We start from the raw sequence: 11153 nt of genomic DNA on the forward strand, positions 1-11153 counted from the left end.
AGATTTTCTTTTTTGCAAAAGATCATGTTTAATGTTATAAATTTCCTCTACCACTAAGAAGCAGTAAACCAGGGGCCAGAGAGATAGTACAGCAGGCGGGCACTTGCCTGGCATGCAGCTGACCCGACACCTCATGTATTCCTTGAGCCCTTCCAGCAGTGAACACTGAGAACAGAACCAGGAGTAAGCCCCGAGTCTCCCTGTGTGTGACCCAAAAATCAAAAGAATAAAAACAGAAAGAGTAAACCAGATTATATTATTCTCCTAAGAGTTCTCAAAGAACTGCAGACTTTACCATGACTCCTAGCAGAGCAAACAGCTCTGATTGCACAGCCGCCTCTCCATCCAGGATAAAGAAGGGGTCAGATTTCTGTCTCGGTTCCAAATAGCTCCACAAGTGGTTAAAAGCAAAACCTGGGGCCAGTGTCTATCAGTGATTTATCAGATGCTGGATTATGAGCCAGTAAATTCATGGTAAGCCACCTGCTTCTGGCCAGGCTTAGCAATAGGGCCTGGTGTATTAAAAAACTACCCGTAGAAGTTAGCTATTACTGTTATTATTTTAAATTATTCAACAGTAGTTCTTCATTCTAAAGAACAGGAATGAGGAAGCTCCTACCTGGCCATACTCCAAAGTGAAGTAAATCTAGACAAATTTAGAGACAACGTTGATAACTTAAAGGATACAGTATTTGCCAACTTCTCCTGACTTCGCCTCCAGAAAATAAATTTCTATAAACATTTAGTAAAAGGATTCTTTTCCTAAAGTTAGTAGTGAGTGTATCATAGTCTATATACATGTTGATTTTCAATGATGCACACCCAAAACTTATAAAGCATGTGCCTTCTATAAAAATATTTTAAAACTTGAATTTTAAAATGTTTAGAATTTTAAATGATACCGGGCCAGGACTAGGTGTTGAAAGGAGGTAAAGTGACATGCATGAACAATACCCTGTCAATAACAGTATGATAAACCACACAGGAAAAAAAAAGTGCCTGCCATAAAGGCAGCCTTGGAGGAGGGAGGGAAACAGGGGAGAGTGGTGGAGAGAAAGGGACACTGGTGAAGGGACGGGTGTTGGAACATTGTACACCTAAAATTCAATCATAAATAACTTTGTAACTCTGTGATTCCACCCTTTAAGATTTTTCACTAATCATCAAGGAAATATCAATCAAAACCACCTCACACCAAAGAGACTGCCACTCATCACAAAGAACAAAAACAACCCATGTTGGTGTGGATGCAAAGAGGAAAGGGGCCCTTCATTCATTGCTGGTAGGAATGTCAACTGGTCTAGCCTTTTTGAAAAACAATATGGATATTCCTCAAAATACTAGAAATTGAGCTTCCATTGGAAGCATTGCCGCTCCTGGGAATATATAATGCAGAAAAGGCATCTGCACTCCTATGTTCATTGCAACACTATTCACAATTGCCAAAATCTGGAAACAACCCAAATGCCCAAGAAGAGATGACTGGATAAAGAAGCTATTGTATGTCTACACATGGAATATTATTCAACCATTAGAAAAAAAAATGAAGTCATGAAATTTGCTGATTCGTGGATGGACATGGAGAGCATCATACTGAGTGAAATGAGTCAGAGAGAGAGGAACAAAATATAGAATGATCACACTCTCTTATGGGATATTTAAAAAAATGTACAAAAATAATACCCAAGGGCAATAGAAATGGAAGCCAGGAGGACCAGTCCTCAGTAGGAAGCTTGCCACGTGGTACAGAGGGTGGTTAGGTGGTTAGGTCGGAGATGGCACCACTAACTGGGTGCTGAAAGGAGGTAAAGTGACAGGTTATAATACCCTTTCAGTAACAGTATTGCAAACCTTTTAGTGCCTAAAAGGGAAAAAACAGTGTCTGCCATAGAGGCAGGCTGAGAAGTGGGGGGGGGGGGGAGAGGGAGGGCGGGCAGGACAGAAACTATGGGACATTGGTGGTGGAAAGTGGACACTGCCAAAGTGCTCTAACATTGTAGGATTGAAACTCAATGAGGAACAACTTTGTGACTTTGTATCTCAATAAATATTGTGATTCAATAATTTTTAATTTCAATTAAAAAGTGTTAAAAATTTAAAACTACTGGGGCCAGAGTGATAATATAGTGGGTAGGGCATTTGCCTTGTACACAGCCGACCTAGGTTTGATCTCTGGCATCCCACATGGTCCCCCAAGCACAACCGAGAGCAATTTTCGAGTGTAGAGCCAGGAGAAACTCCTGAGCATTGCCAGATGAGGCCCAAAACAAACAAAACAAAACAAATAACCCTAAAACTACTAACTTCAGTTTTAGGGGGGAAATTATGCCAAACATCTTTGGGAGGGTGCATTGTTAACAACAACAACAAAATAAAGATCTAAAAGTTGGATGTTATCAAACTTTATTCTAAATAAGCTCAACATTTAATTGGTTGATGTGAAAGAATACATTCGCATATTAATTATAAGCCACACTGATTGTACTATAGCAGGAATAATTAACCATCTTTTGATACTATTTTGTTTTAGAAGTATCCCTAAGTAACAAATTACTACCTTAAAAGTCTGCTTGAAAAGAGAGAGAAAGAAAATGTACAGTATCTTGGGAAACATTTTTTTTTTTTTTTTGCTTTTTGGGTCACACCTGGCGATGCACAGGGGCCACTCCTGGCTTTTGCACTCAGGAATGACTCCTGGCAGTGCTCAGGGGACCATATGGGATGCTGGGAATCGAACCCGGGTCGAGCCACATGCAAAGCAAGGGCCCTACCCGCTGTGCTATCGCTCCAGGCCCGGGAAACATTTTTTTTTAACAGGTCATGCATTTCCTTCCGGGGAGAAGGTGAGCGTGACGGAGAGTTGACATTCCTAAGGCACCACCTGCAAGATGTGTGCTAGAGTCCCAGCCCCTACCGGAGGGGCTTACACTATAGTCTTTACAGTTTTTCATGAAATTGGGGGTGGAGGGTCCTTAAAAATATAAGTTACTTTTTCTTTACTCTTTTTTCAAGCTTTATAAGCAAAATGTTCCAACTTTCTAATGTTTGTACTCTCTTCTGTTCTTTCTGTTTGGTATAGGAGAGGGGTTGGGGCCACATGCATCAGTGTTTGGGGTTCCCCCAGATCCAAGACTTGCTCCCCCTGGTGCTCCGAGGACCACCCAGACAGGCAAGCACCTTAACACCTGCACTCTCTCCAGCCCTTTTGTCTTTAGTAATGTTCCTAATTGGCCAAGTTTCTTGAACAGTTAGTTTAAATTAGGCAATGGCATATCATATTGATAATTTTTGGGGGGTCACACCCGGCGATGCATAGGTGTTACTCCTGGCACTGCACTCAGGAATTACTCCTGGTGGTGCTCAGGGGACCATTTGGGATGCTGGGGATAGAACCCAGGTCGGCTATGTGAAAGGCGAACACCTTACCCGTTGTAGTATAGCTCCAGCCCCCTCATATTGATAATTTTTTAAATAGTCTACATGTTGAAATGATATTTTTGATTATGTATAATTTGACAGTATGCAATATCTTCAGACTATGACCTCTGACAATTGTATATATATAATTTCATTTCCACATGGACCCATGTTTTCAAAGATAAAAACATACTTCCCTCAATAATAAAAAGCAAGACCTAAAAAAATGACCCATCAGGTACCAGAGTAATAGTAAAGGGGTTAAGGCATCTGCCTTGCATGCTGCTGACCCTGGCTGGATCTCTGGCTCCACATATGGTTCCCTGAGCACACGAAGGTCAATCCTGAGTACAGAGCCAGGACTAGCCCCTGAGCACATGAGGGCTCGGAGAAGGGAGTCCCCCTAAGTGTGGAGCACTAATCTCTTGGCTGCCCAGGGTTTCTCGGCAACACACCTACCAGGCTGACAGGCTTCCTTCCATGGGCGAGGCACATTGATAAATTAGAGGAAGCATCCCAGGAAAACAAGAGGGCTTGGGTCAAGACTGGCAGAAAGTACACACATGTTCTCACCTTGGTGATTTTCTAAGGCTGATACTCCACTGTCCATTTGCTCCCCTGTCCATTTGCTCATTGCAGCTCTTCTACTGCCAAAATCTTGTCAGGGGGCCACACCCAATGTGTTCAGGGGGTGCCCCTGGCTTGATGCAGGAAGGGTTTTATGCAGTACTTTGAACTGAACCCAGAACTCCTGCACGCAAAGCGTGTATGTGCTCCAGCCCGTTGAGCCCTCTCTCACCCTCTATACTCACAATCTTCTAGACTTCTTTGATTAGACTCTAGCCTGCATTTACAGGGCCTTCGAAGCAGCTCCCACAGAATCCCAGGACTTTCAGGAGCCCAGTTGGGCATCTCCAGCCTCAAATACTAACCTGTGCTTATCTCTGGGCGCTAAGGCTTTTGCTTTCTTCTTTGTGTTTATCTTAATTCTGTAAGCATTCTAAAATCCACTTGTACCACTTTGAAAGGGAAAATAAATCAATGTTATGATAAAGGACTCCGAACCCTGCGGCTCTCTGCCCTAGGGACTTTAGTCTTTCCAGGCCCCTGAATATTTGTTTACCTTAACCAGCAGTAACAGGCGTTTCTGGGGTAAAGGCTACCTCCACTCCCCCCACCAGCCACACCATTCTCAGATGTGTGCATGAACTGGAGAAAATCCCCAGGAGGGACAGAGGAATTCCCTCAGTCCAAGCTGAAAGCCCCCTGGAGAGGCTGCCACAAAGGTAGCACGAGTCCTTGAGAAGTTTTCCAAAAAGTGGTAGAGAGGGTTCTCAGAGAATTCAGAAATGAGCTCCCATATGATCCTTTCGCTCATCTATCCCCAAGAGAGAAAAACATTCATTTAAAAAAATATGCATATTATTATTCATTGCAGCACAAGTAGCTAAGATTTGGAATCAACCTAGGTGTCCAACAACAGAGAAATGAACCATGAAGGTGTCAAATATATACACAATGGAATACCATGCAACAGTGAAGAATAATGAAATTATGCGATTTACAGCAATATGCATGGAACTAGAAGACATCCTGTTAAAGGAAATAAGCCAGAAGAAGGCTAAACACAGGATTGTGTTATTTAATATGGTATTTAGAATAACTAAATCAAGGAGTGCAAAAATTTAAAGATGGGTGCCCATGGGGCTGGAGCAATAGCACAACGGGTAGGGCATTTGCCTTGCATGCGGTCAACCCGGGTTTGATTCCCAGCATCCCATATGGTCCCCTAAGCACCGCCAGGAGTAATTCCTGAGTGCAGAGCCAAGAGTAACCCCTGTGCATCGCCGGGTGTGACCCAAAAAGAAAAAAAGAAAAAAAAAAGATGGGTGCCCAGTTCACCCTTGGCCCTAGTCTATAGGAAGAAGGGAAAAAAACTAGAGTAGAGGGGAGTAGGAGAAAAGACAGATGAGAAACAACCCAGGCAGGTCAGGGGATTCAGGTACATCAGTTGTGTTAAGGAATGACAGAGCCAAATATCCAAACCACTATAATCATGAGACCCAAACTTTAACACCCAAACTTGAGGTGCCTGTCAGGAAGGCAGACTTTAGGGGTGGAGATGTGTTGGAGCAGAGGGTTGGGGGGACCTGGGAACATCAGTGGAGGGTAACTGGCACTAGTGGGATCCATGGTGCTTTAATAAGTATATATAACTGTACATAAAAGTATAATTTTATAAATATATAAATATAATAAATACATATAATGCAGAAACCAGACTTTAAAATATTAAAGCAGTACAGAAAGCAACCCAGAGGGTGAGGGTCTGAAAACCCCACGCACCAGGGGGCCATCACAGACACATGTCAGTAAACCCCTTCCCCCTCGGTTCAGGCTCTGTTCCTGGAGCAGGCCCATCACGGTCCAGCAAAAAGCCTTAACGGCCCCCCAGACACCGGTCTCCCCACGCAGGCAGCTGAGCTGTCCCTGGGACCCACCTTCTGAGCTTCAGTACCAGGCGTGCCCGGCTGCAGCCAATCCCAGAAGCACCGTCAGAGCTGCGAGAACTGGAAGTCCACTGGCTCCAGCTGTGGCCACGGCCGTTCCTTCCATGCTGCGCATGAGCGCCACTTCTCAAGTGTCTCACATGCATGATTAGCAGGGATCTATCCTCCGGGAGTGACTAAAAGCAGAACGTGTTCTTACCCGTGAGTAACTGGCTTCCCAACTTGTTAGAACTAGGCACCCACGTTGCTCTCATCTCAGTAGACATCAACCGAAGAGAGAATGCTTTAGATTCTCCAAGAACCCCTTCTCTCCATCACCCATTCTCTAGCGGGTGACCCCACACACTCTGAGTGCAACCCTCGAATTTCAGGTAGTCTGTTTTGTCCAGCTCCTCATTTGACACCCCTGAAAAACAAAGATCACTGCTATGGCACATTATTTCTTTCTTAGATTTGGAAATTTAAAACTGCCCTTGTGTAGAACCCAGAGATGGAGTTGTTTTGCCAACTCTGCAAGTCCCAATCAAAATGATCTGAAATCTGAAGTTTTTTTGGTAACTGTTGACAAAGTTTCATTTTAATCTATATTTCTTTTAATATATATTAAATTAGTAATGCTAATTTTTAATGATATAATTATATGTTTGTATTTCTTGATCTATTTCATCTATATTAATTAAATCAATTCTATGGCCAACAGTATAAGATGTATAGTGATATATTTACCGCCACTATAAGATCATCTTGTTCCCCAAGGATTTAGCACCGGTTGATGATCTTTACCTGAATCAGCTATTACACTAGAGGTTCCAAAATGATGACTTAAAATTTTTGTGTGTGTCCTTGTATTTCTGGTTTGTGGATTTCTTTCACAGAAGTGATTGTTGTATTCATTTTTGTTTTCTTTGGGTAGCCACACCCAGCAGTGCTCAGAGGTCTCTCCCAGGCATTCTTGGGGGACCACACAGTGCTGGGGATCTTGTTTGTACAGAGTTATGTCATACAAGGCATGTGCCCCAATGCTCTGAGACATCTCCCCAGCCCTATTGCATTCAGTTGGTTTTTTTTAAGGCTCCTTGCCATTAAATTTGTTCTTTTTTTTTTTCCTTTTTCACTTTTTGGGTCACACCTGGCAATGCACAGGGGTTACTCCTGGCTCTGCACTCAGGAATTATTCCTGGCGGTGCTCAGGGGACCACATGGGATGCTGGGATTCGAACCCGGGTTGGCCACATGCAAGGCAAACACCCTACCCGCTGCGCTATCACTCCAGCCCCAAGATTTGGTCATTTTTTATCTGCTTGGTAACAATGTTTTCCCGTAAATATATACGGGAAAATAAATAAATATTCTTTATTTATTTATAGAAGAATACATTTATGAATAAATTTATGGAATTTATGAAGAATAAATAAATATTCTTCAATTGTTGGAAGCTTTTGCTCTTTGATCTTCTTTTTTTTTTAATAATGTCTGGACTAGGCCTTTATTTTTATTTATTTATTTTTTATTTTTTTGCTTTTGGGTCACACCTGGTGATGCACAGGGGTTACTCCTGGCTCATGCACTCAGAAATTACTCCTGGCGGTGCTCAGGGGACCATATGGGATGCTGGGAATCGAACCCGGGTCGGCCTCATGCAAAGCGAAGGCCCTACCCGCTGTGCTATCGCTCCAGCCCCTCTTTGTTCTTTTCATTTACTCTGAACTTAATTTGATGCCACTTACTGCTCCTCATTGAATGGCCCATTACGTGGGCAGGAAGGGTCCAGATTCAGCATGTTTCACTCACCACCAGCAGCCACACGCCTAGGCTGCTTACTAGGACACCGCCCACCTATGCAATGCTATATAATCCACACGCAGAGCATTAAACAGGGCCGAAAGTTCTCTGTTGCTCTTCCCTTTTGGGGGTGGACTCTATTCCCACCTAGAATCTGAGACTTCTCAATACCTGGTCAGACAAAGAGAGTGTTTGAAAGTGAGGTTGCCGGGGCTTCCAAAGCAAGGCCTTGTGACTGGCACAGAACACTTGGCGCAGTCCCTCTGGGGGGGTCAGTCAGCAGATAGGAAGTATGATCGCCTGAGACCACCCTGCTCTGAGGACACAGAAAGGCTGCGTGGGGGGATAGCTGACAACTGGAAGCACTGGACATGGCAGTGAAGAAGCTTCCTGTGACTCATCCCCAGCCCCCAGCTGATAGCAACGGCATGAGGAACCTAAAGCCAAAGTCACCTGCTGAGCCTGCCACATCCCAGAAACATGCACAGTGACAGGCAGCTGCTGTGGCTGAAGTAGCTTCTACTTCTCCTGCTTGGAGGAACTTATGCTAGCGGCCTCGATCATCCCAGATTCTTTGCCCTAACTGGGAAAGGAGGGGCATCATTGCTGAGATTGCACCATTGCGTCTCCCTTTGTGATTGTGTGCAGTGCACAAAAGCTTGTCCTTGAGTGGCCAAAATTGGAAGCAAGGAACCAGAGACGAAATGGCCAAATTCATAAGATAGTTTTTTTGTCCGGTTGGGTTTTTGTTTTTGTTTTTGTTTTTGTTTCTGGAGGGGAAGCACACCCACTGGTGGCCAGGGCTTACTCCTGGCTCTGAATTAAGGAATCTCTTAAAAAGACCAATTTGGGCTGGAGCGATAGCACAGCGGGTAGGGCATTTGCCTTGCATGCGGCAGACCTGGGTTTGATTCCCAGCATCCCATATGGTCCTCCAAGCACTGCCAGGAGTAATTCCTGAGTGCAGAGCCAGGAGTAACCCCTGAGCAACGTCAAGTGTGACTCAAAAAGCGATAAATAAATAAATAAATAAATAAATAAATAAATAAATACTAATTAATGTCCTCCCGGGCTTCAGGACTCCAGGTATGGTGCACACATGTCCGTGTGGGCGGTGTCCCCAGCACAGTGCAGTGTGCAGCTTAAATTAGTGTGCGTGGCAGTCCCGTGGGCACTCCATGCTCACCTGCTTCTGCTTTCTATTGTGGACCAGTGGTCTCCTAGAGTCCACAAGGGTACTGCGGACAGCAGCAAGGATACTGTCATTTCCCATCATTCAGGGCATGAGGCTGATGAACTAAAAAAAATAATAATAAAATAAAAATAAACTCTCTCCTAGGATTAAAAAATCATTTCAGGCAGAAGGCTCTCAGGAGCCAGCAAGTGAGCTCAGGTGACAGAACAAGTTGAGTTAGCAGACTCTCAGTTCTATGTCCCAAATTACCCCCCCCACCCCCAACCCACCTCAGCTTCTCCAGGTGTAGCCCTTATTTTAAAGGGTCTCCTTCTTGGAATGTAATAAAGCCAATCTGGGTCTTGAAGAAGTTACTGTGTCACTAGCCCTAATGTAGTCAAAAGCATCAAGGCTGGACCTACTTTGTGGACACAGGAACTTAAGCCTGATAAGACTCTAACTGGTGCCAACAGCAGCCCAGAGAAGGCTGGACCCCACTCTGAGAAGCTCCAGCAGGACCAAAGGGTTGTGATAAGGATGTGAAGGTAGATACTGAAAATCAAGCTATTCCCCTTGACAGTACCATAGCAAGAGACTTACCTAGATAGAAAATGCCAGGTGGGAGCAGTTGGGAAGAAAACCTATAAAACCAACTCTGCAAAGGCAAGAGGCATCTTCCCCATGGGGGGTGGGTCCTGTATCTCACCTGAGATGTGTGCTTTCAGTTCTCCCTTCAGGAGAAACCCCTGCTCTCTCTTGATCACATTAGTTACTCTCTTTCCTTATAATGTTTAAAATAAAACAGATTTACTATTTTTAATGGACACTATTTCTAATTTTAATGGACACTATTTGTCTCCTCCTGAAGTTATTTTCTCTGAGGGAAGGTCTTCTGGGAGGTCTTCTTTCAGAAGACCTGGGCAAGAACTTTTCCTGCAAATTCCTCGCAACAATTCCTAGCTCCTGATGGTTCTGCAGCTCCTTGAGAAATCTGATGGAGGGTCATATTCTACACTGGGAAGAACAAGTGGTACCCAGATGTGGGTTGACAACTGCCTTGTGGGGCTGGTGAAGTGTCTGTACTCTGCAAATGCTCCTCAAAGGTCCTAAACTCCATCAGTTCTAAACTTCCCCAGACATGTACCCAGGTGACAGGGGCAGGTAGAGAGGGAAGCAGTAAACTCCCTTCTGGAGGCTGCCATTTCTCTCTTCTCCCCATCACATAAATCGCCTGCCATGTAACTTCCCCCTGGTTCTTAGATAGGTCTTAATCCTTTTGTTTATATCAAACAAAACCCAAAGTGTCTGTAGTTATCCTCTCATCTGATTAAAAAAAAAGTGTTAAATAAATAAATAAATAAATAAAGGGTCTCAAAAGGAAAAGGGCTTCAGAGCCAGAGAGATATTACAGCAGGAAGAAGACCTGCCTTGCCTGCAGCCAACCCAGGTTTGTTTCCTGGCATCCCATATGGTCACCAGAACGCTGCCAAGAGTGATCCCTGAGTTCAGAGCCAAGCAGAAGCCCTAACTAAGCATTGTCAGGTGTGGCCCAGAAACAAACAAAGCATTGAAAAATAAAAAAAGGATGGGGACTTTGGGTCATGTGGGGATATAGTTCACAGTCTCAGCAGCTGTGCTCAGGATAGCCCTGGGGGGCAGCCTCTGGCAGGTACCACATATGGTCCAGTGAGAACCATTAGGGGTCCCTCATGAACACAGAACTAGACGCTGAGCATGGCCAGTTGTGCTCCCCCCATACACACAGCACCCCCACCCCCCAAAAAAGAAAAAACATAGAAGAATGTTCTCTTGGGTAGGAATAACCACTCCTTTGAAACCCAAGACAGTGCTTGGGAATTCAATCAGGAAGCTAAAATCATTCCGGGTGGCCTATAGGGGGACTCTCACAGGCCTACTTCCACTGCGAAGGTCACTTACTTCCACTGCCCACTTTTCACCTATAAGAGCAAGCCTCTCTCCTGTGCCTTTGGATTTGCCTCTGGTCTGCCTTAGCAGAACTTTCCTGCATTGCAAGTCCTCTCTTTTAAATAAACCTGTTGAATTGGGGATTTGGGAGCCGGAGTGATAGCACAGCGGGTAGGGCGTTTACCTTGCACTCAACCGACCTGGGTTCAATCCCCAGTATTCCATATGGTCCCCCAAGCACCGCCGGGGGTGATTGCTGAGTGCAGAGCCAGGAGTAACCCCTGTGCATCACTGGGTCTGACCCAAAAATCAAAAACAAAACAAAACAAAAAAGAATTGGAGAT

Source organism: Sorex araneus, chromosome 3 (assembly GCF_027595985.1).
Source record: "Sorex araneus isolate mSorAra2 chromosome 3, mSorAra2.pri, whole genome shotgun sequence".
Lineage (NCBI taxonomy): Eukaryota > Metazoa > Chordata > Mammalia > Eulipotyphla > Soricidae > Sorex > Sorex araneus.